The sequence below is a fragment of the Myxocyprinus asiaticus genome, chromosome 28, assembly GCF_019703515.2.
Source record: "Myxocyprinus asiaticus isolate MX2 ecotype Aquarium Trade chromosome 28, UBuf_Myxa_2, whole genome shotgun sequence".
NCBI lineage: Eukaryota > Metazoa > Chordata > Actinopteri > Cypriniformes > Catostomidae > Myxocyprinus > Myxocyprinus asiaticus.
In genome coordinates, this window is record NC_059371.1 from 11,236,649 (window position 1) to 11,250,847 (window position 14,199).

The window sequence follows — 14,199 nt, forward strand, 5'->3', positions numbered from 1 at the left end:
GGTTATTGAAGAAAGAAACAAACAAAAAAACAAAGAAACTAACAAGACTCCAGACTGGAGAATCGTGATGGAGCGGTCGTGGAAAATGGCTGTGCACCTTGAAGGAAGATCGTTTCTGTTTTAAAGCCTCGGGCTGCTCGAAAGATGCAAAGTCTGTTTATTTAATAAAGGCCTTTATTATTCGCCGAAGAAAATCGCTGTACATAAGGCACCTTCTTGTTTTATTTTTGTGTGAAATTTTTTTCCTCTTATTTTTATTTCAGGAGAATATAAATACAGGTACTCATGTTTAGTTTTTTTATTTCCTTATTTATTTTGATCTTGATATTTCATGCAAAAAGTCCTTCATGGTAAAAAGTGTGGAAATAAAGCATACACATTTATACCGTACATGTAAACATGTGCGCCTGTATATTTGTGTGTACAAATACAGTATCTGTATAAATTAAGAAGAGAACTATTGACCAAAGACCAAAGTATTTAATAGAAAAGAAGTTGACAGAACCTTTGGAAAAGTTTTGAATATTACATAATGCTCTGATGTCCTCGCCCCTCTATTCTTCCTGTTTTTTGGCCATTTTATCATTGTAAGTAAAATACACTGATTTAACTGACCAGCAATTTGGGTGATCAACAGGATCTGTTTTTGATCTAATGAAGGACTGAATGAATTAAACGTACAGTCTTGTTTTCTCAAAACAAATTTGAGATGGAAAAGTTTGTGTTCTTCTGGAAGGGTTTGACTTCAGTTTTGTTTTGTGCGTTTCTGCCATTTCTTCTTTTTCAAAAGAAGTATTTTTGGTACAAAATGAAATAAAAGGAAAAAAATAGTTTTTTTGGAGGCATCTGGGGAAAAGCCACAGCATTGGATACCACGGTACAAGACAGTTTATCGCATTCCAATTCATTATAGAAGGACTTTTTTAAAAACGAGAGAAATATATCTATAAATTATGACTGAATACTGTGCTTTGTAATCTCGAAGGGGCATAACTCTTTTCACTGTGAGGTTTCTATGATACGACAAGCTGCTTTCTTGCCAAACTAAACAGCTCAAAAGCATGTCTGATTGTTGTATCTTCTCTACGATTTATTTGTTCATTTCTTAGATTCCCTGAAGTTTTACTGTTTTGGGTATTTTGTATCACCTCTGTATCCATTTTTTTATTCCTTTTATGGTTGTTCTTATCTATTTGATTATGATTCCATTCCAGCTGAAGAGAGGGAACAAAGACTTTGATTTGAGATGTTCAAGAACTGTATGTTGGTACTAACTGATCAACTGCAGTCAGTGACTTATAATAACCAGTATTCCCTCCATTGCTTGTTATGCTTCATATCAGAGAACATCTCTAAGGAAAACGTCAAGAGAAATGAGAACATATGGTTCAGACAGGCACCAAAAATCCGATTGTTTTTTTAAGGCATAGGCTACTCGACTCAAGTATGCTTAATTGTCTGTAGTGATAAGCCGCGGTCACACTAGGCTTTGAGCATGCAAAATTGCATTGAACATTGTAACGGACAGGATATGAAGTCATGCTCGAGGGCTTCTAGTTTTAATTAAATAACATTGCAAATAATATTATTTTCAAAATGTTCCATCCACTGACTTTCCTGTAACAATAAAAAAAATTTTAAAACACACCAATTTTATATGTTTACTTTATATTAAGCCAAGCATTCGGTGTGTGACGTTTGGTCTTTTGTGCGCAGCGGAATTTATTCGCTTGAGCTTGCGGTTCCGGTCTCCCACGTTCGGATGCAATTGAAAGAGTGAATAATGAGTCTAAAGTGTAGTCTGACTGCGGCTGTAGACCGTTATATCAGCTTAGCCAATAAATTGGACGATTTTTTGCTATTTTCAAAATTGTCCAATCAAATGAAGCATTAGATTGTAAGTAGTTATACTATATCAAATATTTTTTTGAATATCAAAATATTCTTAAAAACATTATTTTAATGTCAGTGTATTTGTGTACATTAATACAATTACCTTATTCACGCTAGCGCCATCTTTGATTTTTAATGGGAATGACAACGAGGCTGTGAGAGATAGACATACAGTATAAAGCTGTATAAAGCTCCTACATCACATCTGATTTTCCACAACTCATGTTGCCTGGAGTTCTTTGTATACTGAATGTTCAGATATTTTATCAATGTTTTGTCCACGGAACGATCCCAAAACACTTTAAACTGCAGTACAGCCCATTGAAGAGACTGTAAGTCTATCCCTCACAGCCTCGTTGTCATTCCCATTAAAAATCAAAGATGGCGCTAGTGTGAAAAAGGTTTATTGCTTTAAATTGTAATGGTCTACATCACATAGACCATCCAGCTCTCTAGTTAGTGGTATAAGCTTCTGCCATGGAAAAACCTGGAGCCATGGAGCAAAAAAAATCTGATTTTTATAAACCTGATCCAAACCAAATCCATATGTGGTTTGAAATCAGATTAAAATTTGATTCTTGGAAATGCTTTTCAGCCTACAGAGTCAGATTGGATAAGTAGATTTTTCCATCATTCGGGAAGTGAGATCATTCACGATACGCAGTAGTGTCTACAGCTGTGTCTGAATTCATTCATTCACTGATAAATCAGTGAATATTGACAACACTGTCTAAACAAACTGATCAGATTACATCACTTTCAAAATGACTGTGCAGTCAGTCCTAAAGATTAGATTCAAAAAACAAATTGGATTTATGTGCAGGATGAACAATGCCGAAAGTTTTAAACGTACACTTCTAATTCATGCATTGTGTTTAAAAGAAATATCTTTCTCGCCAAGACTTATGGGGTTTCCACAAAATATGCATCAGCAGTGATGAATACATTGCACTCTGCAAGGAGTGAGGGATCAGCTTTACCATGTTGCACTTCCATCAAGCATTGTAACACAGTGCTCAAAGTTTAAACAATTTTAAGTTTGACTCGATTGCCGTTGACTTTTCGAATGGTCAGCCATTCTGATAACGTATCATTACATTGGCGATGTCAGCAAGTAGGTATAACTGTAGGCCAGATATCTCCAAATGGGGGAATAGGGCTTGGTTTTTCCAGAAGGGTGCGGGTTACTCCAAAAGGGAGCGAAACCTCCACAGATGGTTAGGGAATGGGTTAGGTAAGGGGCTCCCTATATCTTTGCTGGCGATTTGGAGCTCCCACCCCTTTTTGGAGCTCTGTCTGCAGCTATACCCTTCTTGATGTCAGCGCTTTTCATGTGGAGGACAAAGTGGCACCTATCGCTCGTACTGAGCGGTGCGTTGACGCCCCAAAACGAGTCATGTGGAAGTCCCTCTTACTCAGTCAGCCAGTTTCTAACATAAAACCAATAGATACTTCCCATATATTGCATGGATGCAGTGCAAATTTCAGTGTATTTGCCTTAATTAAACAAACTTAAATATGAGATAACAGTGCCTCTCTGTATCAGTCTACGATGTGAAACATGCAGCTCATGTACATCTGGTGGGCATAACCCCTTTCAGCCTTTCAAAAAGTAACGTTCGTTTACTCAGTCACCTATATCAGTGTTTTGACTTGCATGGCTGCCAAAGCACTGTCCATTTCCTGCTTTGTGTTCTTCAATTATTGAAAACTTGCTGTGATAGTCGCTTGGTCATTGCATTTCAGTTGATCACATTCATACATAAAGACAGGGTGCCCTGTTGTTCCATCCAGTATGTGCAATAAAGTGTACATGAAGGGAGATTCAGCATAAGGGAAGCAAACATAGTATGCGCTGAACTATGGACAAGCGGGAGTGTATTTTAGTACTACTGACACTCACACTCACCTCTGTCTAGATCATGATCGTCTCTTTATTTTCATTAACTTTTTGTTTGTTTCATTATTGTTTTTATGTTAGTCGAAGGACTAAGGGACTAGCTTTTCATATTTGCAAATGAAAGTTGAGAAACAAACTCAATGAATATAGACAAACTTTTCCCCTCTAAAAATAAAAATGTCTGTTTTATTTGTTTTTTGTGATTGGTTTTTTTTTTTTTTTTTGGTTTTGTTAAATACCTTATTTTTGTATATTATAGGCATTCCGTTTGACTAACAAGAGATAATACATAAATGAAAGTGGCTTATTTGCTTCTTTTTTTAAATAACTGACATTGTGGAATTATACTATTTATAAAGAAAATGAAGCCTATATTTAGGACAATTAAGATGTCAATTAAATACATTTTACCCTCCAATTCTCATGTTTTCAATGATTATTCTCATCACCGCAACACAGTAATGTTTTACTGTATTATACGGTACAATGATTTGTAATGAAACTGAAAGGCAAGGGAGTAGTACTATGATGTATAAATACATTAAAATGCATATAAATATATATATATATATATATATATATATATATATATATATATATATATATATATATATATATATATATATATATAATGTTTACATTACATTAAAATGCATATATATATATATATATATATATATATACATATATATATATATATATATATAATGTTTTTCATGTTGCGGTACTGAGAATATCATTATGACTATCTTTTTAAGCATTGCGGTAATGAGAATTTTGGGGGGGGATAAATGTCTATCATGAAAATAATGTCCAATGTAAAAAATCTTAATGGCCCTAAAAATAGGCTTAATTTTCTTTATGTAACCAGTTCTGCCCACGCTGAGCAGGATTCGAACTGGTGTCTCTGGCATGGGAGGCGGGGACGCTAATGAGGAAGCTAAAGGCTACAGCCTCTTGTGTCAGTCACTAGTGCACCTCTTGAGGCCAGAGGAGTGAGGTTTACACATACAGCACAGCACATACCAGCTGGCTCCCGTTACATTTATGCAAATATAATTTATTTTTTGTTTCTTTTTATTTTGGAGTAGAATAGGACTAGGACATTTTCTTGACCGATTTTGTGAGAATCACCCGGACTATTTTAAACTATTTCTTCTTTCTGAAATTATAGTGACTCTCTACTTGTGAGTTGAGCATAAACAAAGACCCCTTCTCAGATGCTGATAATATTTTAAAGGCTGCAACCAAATGCATTTGGTGTGTTGAGTCATTTTGTAATGCTAACACCTCTGTTAAGGTAACTTAACCTCTGATCATAGATAAGTTCTTTCAACTAATTTTTCAAGTCTGTTTCTAGTACTAATGAAAGAAGCATCAAAACATTATGGTGAATACTAAAAACTTTATTAACTCAGGGAGAAATGTTCAAGTGTCAGGTGAACTGAGAACAGAAATGTTGGTGGTCTAGTTAGAAATGTTTAGCATTCATTTATTTGTTCATAATACTGAACTCAATATCTGCAGACCACCATAAATACATTAATGTTAAGAATAACATTTAGTGTACATGGGGCCAATTATTGCACTAAATTCTAAAAACTAAAGTATATGGCACAATCATAGATATATGCTGTAGATACATGTTGCGCTCACATTAAGATCTATTGTTTTCAGATAAATCCTGTTATGCCCGAGATTAATGTGACCAGACATAATATCCCATCACCCCATGCTATATCATTCTGAGCATTTGTCGGGGTCACAGAAGGTTGGCATGGGTCTCTATCTCATGGATAAATGCCAGAACAAATGCTGCAGTATGTGTGTACGACAGTGGAACATTACTGATCAGATATCAAAACAAGCTGAAGTCTTGATGGGTCATTGACATCTCATTCACAAACCTGAGAGAAGGAAAGATGAGATATGTGATTACACCTGGAATCAATGCTGTATCACTTATAAATGTTGACATGTTGAAATTTCCCGGTAAAACTTTACAATAAGGTTCCATTCATGAACATTAATACATTAGGTATCATCAACTAAAAATGAACAATATTTTTTACAGCATTTATAAATGTTTGATAATGTTAGTTAATAAAAATACAATTGTTAATTGTTAGTCCATGTTAGTTCATAGTTCATTGACTAACGTTAACAAAAACAATATATTAATATTTGTTGAAAAAACCTTTAATTAATAAATTAATGATTAATAAATGCAGTAAAAGTATTGTTCATTGTTAGTTCATGTTAATTCATTAACAAATGGAACCTTATTGTAAATTATTACCCATTTCCCAAAATGTTAAAACCTGCAGAGTGCTTAAGATTCTTCATACTTTGTCATTTCGCTGTTTTTGCGCGGGAAGTGACGGTTTTGAGTCCAAGGCTCCTGGTTTTGGGGGCCACCAGTGGAGACCCACCAACCATACTGCTGATTGTCTGTCAGAGGTACACGATACAGTTCTCTAGGAGCTGAGAGGGAAGAACTCATCATCAGTGTCACATTGCTCACAAACGTATGCATTTATGTTTAAGAGAGATCATAGGGGTCATTACAAAAGTACTGTGTTGGTACAATTGTAATGTGATGGTAATGCAGTACAATGGTATTTACATTGTAATCCAAGGTACTTAAGAGAATACCATAGAGCTATGGTACTTGTGCAAAAATATGATAACATTGTCCAAAATAACATTAAAGGGACAGTTCACCCAAAAATGAAAATTCTCTCATCATTTTCTTACTATCATGCCATCCCAGATGTGCATGACTTTCTTTCTTCTGCTGAACATAAATGAAGATTTTCAGATGAATATTTCAGCTCTGTTGGTCCATACAAGGCAAGTGAATGGTTGAGAAAAAGATCAATATTTAAGTCCTTTTTTTACTCTAAATCTCCACTTTAACTTTCACTTTCAGATGTGACCGTGAAACTAAACAGGCACCACATGTGACTATCAGATGTAAAAGTGAAAGTGGAGATTTAGAGGGAAAAAACGACTTAAATATTGTTCTGTTTCTCACCCACATATATTATATCACTTCTAAAGATATAGATTAAAACACTGGAGTTGTATGGATTACTGTTATGTTTCTTTTATGTGCTTTTTGGAGCTACAAAGGCCTGATCATTGTATGGACCTGCAGAGCTGAAATATTCTTTTAAAAATCGTTGTTTGTGCTCTGTTGAAGAAAGAAAGACAAACACATCTGGGATGGTATGAGGGTGAGTAAATGATGAGAGAACTTTCATTTTTGGGTGAACTATCCCTTTAAATAAGCTTGGCACTGACCAAAACCAACATACTACACGTGTCATGAAAACATGAATTACCACGACACTTCATCTTTATATCGGCAACTGTTGCTATGACAAACATTTCTGCAGAACTGGTTTAAAAAGACTGTGCCTAAGCGGCCAGAGTTAAAGCCACAGCACATAGTCATACCTCGTCCTTCTGGTTTGTTTTGGGCAGATGGTAACATCCTGTCCCTAATAGGATTCTGATACCCCAGATATGTGATTCCAAAGAAAGCCATAACTTAACCAGCCGAACAAAAGGTGAAAGAAACCCTTACAGATTCTTGAAGAAAAAGAAGACGAAAATAATGTGCCTCGCGTTCGCGTTTGTTAACTTGTTACCATGGATACTCACTGCCGTCCCTTTATCTCAGAGCCCTTCTATCAATTTGAACCTACAAGTTAAGCAAAACGATGCACAACGGTCTCTAGACATTCTTTGGGCGGTACTCTTGCGAAGAGACAAGAGGCTGTTTTTTAATGGATGTCTATGGAGAAGATGCTTCAGTGTGCTGAGTAAACTGCTTCTGTGAGGAAACAGCTCTTCACTTGATGAATTGACCACCTGTCCGCTATGTGCGGAGTTTACTACGACAAATTTGCGACAGGTAGGTCTCAGTTTACGGCTCTCCCCATTCATTTGTATGGTATCCGCAAACGGTGACTTGCTGTCGTAACTGGCTAATTGACCGTTACGCTCTCTCCTATAGGAAAAAACACGGAGGTTACACAGTACAGAAGATCCCTGCTTTATCTTCCCTGTAACCCGCAAACACACATGGGTTCAGGGTGATTCATCATACCAGGCTTTTTGTACTATATTTATATAAATCTTCTGCTTATTGTAAAAATAAAATAAATAAACAAGTTTAGAAATCATGAATTAATTTATTCCTTTCCAAATCCCTCCTCCTTTCGGAGGCTGTAGTGTACACCATGAGCTTAGCTTAAAGGTGTGCTATAAATGAATAGTGCTAATAAAAGGCTGTTGAGATTGTTTCAAGTGAGAATACTATCTCAGTTACTATTACTATTTTATTACCCATTTTATACTATTATTTCAGCTGGAATCAAAAGACCTGTCACCCAGGAGGACAAGGAATGGGCACTGGCATCCTTGTCACAACTTGGGCATTTTACTGGGATGAGGTGGATTCTGAGTCCAGAAACGCCTCAGGTACGACTTTTGTTCTTTGATGTGCCCTCCATGTTATCAGAAACATCACAATTACACTACATTAAATCAGTGACAATTCAGCTAGGGTAAAGTCATCCATCACTCAATAATTTTGTACAATGTCAAAAGTTTCATCATTTCTCATAACTTGAACAAAGGGTGTCAAACTGGTGTAATGTGTAGTTACAAACAAACATTGCATAGTTTAGGCCCATGACAAATGTGGTTTGACATGATGTAAACTATACAGATATGTATGTAAACCCTTGCAACTCACAGACATCTGACTGTCCACTTTAATTTAAAGGTATTTTGTATACACTATGTGGCCAAAAATATGTGGACACCACACTGAAACCTCATTGACTTGCAAGGTAAATAAATATCTGACACTATGTGCTTAACTTTAAATCTAGACTTTCCCTATTAAGACATTTGATGGGCTGACGGTGCACACTGATGTCATTATCCAGGATAGGGGACTGTTCCTGTCTGACAGCAGCCTGCTCGGTGGATCTCCAGATGGGACAGTATCTCGTGATTGCATTGTTGAGGTGAAGTGTCCGTTGTCAGCCAGAACCAAGACTATCCTGCAGGCAGCAGAGAGTGGGGAATGTTTTTCTGGAGTTGGATGAAGTGGCTCGTTCCCTGACACTAAAACAAACTCATAACTACTGGCATCAGATCCAGAGCAACCTACACCTGACCAGAGCTAACAGCTGTCACCTACTTGTATGGACTCCTCTTGACCTTGTCATCCTGCCAGTGCTCAAAGACCCAACATGGGCTGTTAAAAGTTGTAAGTTAATAACTGCACTTGTACCCTAATGACCCTGAATTCATGATCTGTACTAATGTCATTTGAATTAATTGTGACAGTTATAATAAATGAAGTTTTGGCACTTCACACAATAACATGTTTTGTGACAAAAAAAAAAAAAAAAAAAAATTCTGGAAATAAGAGTTAAATATACTGTATATATATTTTTTAATCTGGTATTACTTTTTAAATAAATGTTTTCTGCAAAACAAACAGGCATAAATCAGTCAGAAGGTGGGAAGATGCCCACAAGGGGGCAAAGCACACCTCTCTCTCCCTTAACAGGCATGAATCAGTTATTCAACAATGTTCAACACACATTGACAATCAGTTCATTTATTCAATTTAGCGGAGAATGTGTGCTTGTAAATTTGGAAGAAACACATACTTTCAGTTGATGTTTTTTCTGAACTGGTATGGGATGTGGTCCCAAATGCAAAACAATTTCAGCCTCTGAATGGAACGTCCACGTGTATCCTAGCACTGGAGATTAGTCTGTTATTGTTTACTTCCTCCTGTGTGAACTGCCTATTGACAAGGAAAGACGGGATATTCAGCAAAACTCCCTCTGGCAAAATGTCCCGAATTGTGAAGCCCTTGTCTGCCATAACAATATCACCTGGTTGTAGATATTGGAGAAGTCCACAGTCAGCTGTTATTGCATTGTCTGAGGCACTCAAACCATACAGGTCACTGGCGAAGGTAAATCTTCCCCTTGTTCCATGCGAGTTGCCATTGGGGAAATGCCAATTGCACACCCAACAGTTGGAGTTTGGGGTGAAGTTTTCACGCCTGTAAAAAAAAAAAAAACAAAAAAAAAAAATATTTATATATATCACCATTACTTAAATTCATTATTAGTCATGTGCACAACGATTACAGTGAAGGAGTCATTGGCAATGAAAATCTTAAATCTCAGGCTCCCTCCAACAATGCTCAAATGATATGTATAGAAAAGAGAAACACACAAGTTAAAGTAAAAATAAGAATTTAAGACATTAAATATTGCAGAAATTTAAATATAGTAATAGAATAGAATAGAATACAGTGGTAAGATTATATGGTGGCAGGTGTACAGTAATGATAAACTGTAATGTAGACACGTTTTGCACTTATATATTTGCATAATGAGAACTGGTAAGGATAGGATGTAAACAGGTAACAGGATGTAGACAGTATTATCAGCTGTGCTCTTGCTTGGCTAGAACAAAAACTATAAAATCCATAGCCTATATCAGGGGTATCTGCAAAGGGCCGATTTGGCTAACGTTAGCACCCATTGGCACCAAGCTTTGTTTTTAAGGTTAGGATTAGAGTTAAAGTCAGGGTTCAGTTAGGTTAGGGTTAGGTTAAGGTAAGGATTAGAGTTAGAGTTGAGATTCAGATTATCTTTAAATTTAGGAATTACATTTTATATTCCTATTTCTAGGCCATTAGGTTTTAAAATCAGAATTGGAATAGGGCTTTAAGTTACAATATTCAAAACTATTTTGGATGGTTAGTGTTAGAGTTTGAGTAGAGGCTGGAATTAAAATAAAACTCAAACAAAAGTTTTAGTTTTTAATTTTCAGATATTGAAGTCTGGGTCAAGGTACCATGGAATTTTAGGTTATGGTATAAGGACCATTGTTGTATTTTTCTCAAGATAACCTCTTTTTATTACAAAGGTCGATAACCATATTCAGGGAAATAAATCAATAAATATAAGTTATAAAATTATTAATAAGAAAGTTACAGATGTTGAATAAAAACCTTTAAAGTGCTGTAAGATACCATAAGTGCTATTGTTCATAAAGTGCTCAAAATCAGTCCAAATTTAATCACATCAAGAATAAAAATTTAAAAAGATGAAAAGGATTAGAGTTAATGAAATAAAAACCCATTAAGTGCTATAAAATACCCTTAGTGCTATTATTCATATAAGTGCTCCAAATCAATCCAAATTTAATCACATCAAGAATAAGAAATAGGAAGATAAAAAACCTTAAGAAAAGAAACCACACAAATGAATAAAGTTGGTTTTTATTCAATACCTATTACTCAGTATATAAATGTACACACACACACACACACACACACACCTCCACACATACACATATACACCTTTAATACAAATCCATGCTTTCTTCACCCCACTCTCTCCCCCAATCCGCACACACATATATACACTTACACACATCATACATATTTATTTATGTATTTATTTTTTCTATATATTCCTGAGTAAACCACTAATCCCACTGTAACTTACTCTCCTCCACTCCTCCTCGTTTTTAGAAAGTGTGTCATCTTTATAAAGATATGTCATACAGTTATTTGTTTTATTTGTCTATATGAGAAGGAAAACAACTAAATTTATAAAACCTCCACTCCCAATCCAATTAAAACTTTAAATTAAAACCTTCTGGAAACCTAGTCCCTAATCTATTGATCCATACATATTCCAATCTCCTTCTTTGTTGAGTGGACCATCGAGGATCAGTCTGCAAACCTAATATTTGAAGATATTGTATCCCATATTGTCTAAATTGAATGGCTAATTCTGTATTGCATTTATTCTTACCTATATTATGAATATGTTGTTTTAACCTAATTTCAATAGAATATCTTGTTTCTCCCACATATTTTTATCACAATGTTGACAAGTAATAAGATAAATAACATTGTGATTATAAAAAGTAATGTTATCTGAAATTGGGTATCCTTCCCTTCTAAATGTCAGGTACTTCAGTCTGTGAAAAAAAGCTCCATAATTAATATTACTTCTCCGGGTACGAGGTCTGTATGAGTCAGAACTGAATTTTGACTTGACCAATAGATCTTTAAAATTTTGGTTTTTCTTATATGCTGAGACCACTTTAAGTCTTTGCAATGGTTCATATGTCTGTTGGAATTTTGTAAAATTCTTCTTTAACTCTGTTGTTAAGTACCATAGCCTGACCAGCGAAAGTAGTTATTAATGGGAAAATCCCCTCGGGGTCTGGCTCCACGCGACTATTCCCCCCTCCTGCCATTTGCTGTAAAGTATGGATTTAATGGATCTCAAAAATCTTTTTGAATAGCCCCTTCTTCTAAGTGCTTGAAATAATATTGTAATGGCCTCTTGAAAATGTCGTTTTTGAGAACAAATTCTATGAAATCGAATAATTTGTGATTTGATAAGGCCTTTAAAAGTGTGTTTAGGATGGAAACTACTCTTGTGTAACAAGGTATGTGTGTCCATGGGTTTGAAGTATATTTTTGTCTGTAATAGTTATTTCCACAAAAAATGTTGTTGTATCCAAAAAATTTACCTACTTAGAACTGCTGCTATGTTTAATTTTAATGTGTGGATGATGTGCGTTAGCTAATTGAATGAACTCATCGAAGAGGGCTGTCCCGTGGTGCCAGATCCCGAAGATGTCATCCAAAAACCTGTAGTAAAGTAGAGGTAAGTGTGTACATCTCTTGAACAGAGTACTTTCCCATTCTGCAATATAGATGTTTGCATATGACAGGGCAAACTTCTTACCCATGACTGTGCCCTGTATCTGTAGATATATTTTGTCATCAAACTGAAAATCATTTCTAGTGAGACTAATCTCCAGGAGCTGAAGTATTTGTTCGTCCGGCCTCTTTGGGTCTGGATGTTTTTCAAAATTCTTTTTTACCGCTTGCAAACTCAACTCTGTATTGATATTTGTATATAAACTGTCTATATCAATTGTAAACATGAAAGCCTCCATAGGGATATTGTTCTTTTTTATCTTAGAAATGTAATCATATGTATCTTTTAAATAACTATCATGGGTTTGTGAAATTGGATTAAAAAAACTAATCAATATATTGGGAAATGTTGTAAGATTCACTATCACAGTCAGATACAATGGGTCTCCCCTTAGGGACTTCAGAAGGGACCATCCATATTTCTGGATTAACATGAATTTTGGGTAACAAATAAAACTGTTGAGGTCTTGGCTGATCTGGACCCATAAGATGCTGTTCCTGTTTTTTTTATTTAGAAACCCTTTCTCCCTTAATGTTTTTAAAATTGATATCATTTGTTTCTGTGTCTCATTTTGTAGTGAATGTGACAATGAAATATAATGATTAGTATTTTCCAATTGTCTCCTAGCCTCTCATACATATTGATGTTTATCCATAATAACTATATTGGAACACTTATCAGCTGGTTTTATAATTATTTCTCTAAATTCTTTTTTAATTGATCTATTGCTTTTTTTTTTTTTTTTCTCCTACTGTTAAATTATCTCTATCATTTGATGTCTGTAAATTAAGTCTAGCTATTCTATTATTTGTCAGTATACATTTTTGAATGGGTCTATTTATTTTTGCTAATTTAGGTTCCCAATTTGAGTCTTGTATAAATAATTGAGGGTTTGTTCTCTGTGTATATTCAACTATAATCCAGAAGTTTCAATTTCCTATTAAAGGCATGGATATCCCTTCTAAGATCATTTGAGTCTATCCTCCTTGGTGTGGGGACAAAAGTTAGTCCTTTATATAAAACCTGTTCCTGTTCTGATGTGAGTCTTAAAGATTTTGATAAATTAATAATATTGTTGGTGTGTGTACACTTGGAAGAGTTGCACTTCACCTCCCTCAAAAGTTTAATAGGTCCAGCCAATAACTGAACAACTGTTCTGCAGTATGTTTTGTCCAATGACCTAAATCCTTCAGATCAACCTTAAACCTCAGTGGATGTAAATCATTCAGACTATTCCCATGAACAGATATATATAGCCATTTAAAATGTTCACATTTTCCTGTTGCACTTTTGGTAACATATCTGAGAAATTAATTATGGATGTGTAGATTGTAGCGTTTGGAAACACCATTGTTGCCACTCTCCACAGACATTGTAGCTGTTTAATCGCTGTTTTATGTGGATGTTGTTCTTTATTGTTAATACCCAAAGCTAGAATGACTTTTTGTGTTTTAAAATTAGGAGACAGTTTTTCCAGGACTCCTGTTAAATGTAGAAATGTTGCTCCTGGAAAACTGTCCACTTGTACATCCTCATGTCTATAGGGTGGCACTCTAGACAGGTTGGAATCACCAATTATCAAAATGGGTTTTTTTTTTTTTACCACCA

The 14,199-nt window shown here is 35.2% G+C and overlaps 1 long non-coding RNA gene across 1 annotated transcript; it reads left to right on the forward strand.

Annotated features, from left to right (window-relative positions):
• The first annotated feature begins 8,027 nt into the window (after positions 1-8,027).
• LOC127419248 (uncharacterized) lies at positions 8,028-9,066 on the forward strand. The gene is made up of 3 exons (XR_007893628.1): positions 8,028-8,284; positions 8,592-8,658; positions 8,758-9,066. It is a non-coding gene; the product is annotated as an uncharacterized LOC127419248 (long non-coding RNA).
• Positions 9,067-14,199: the final 5,133 nt, after the last annotated feature.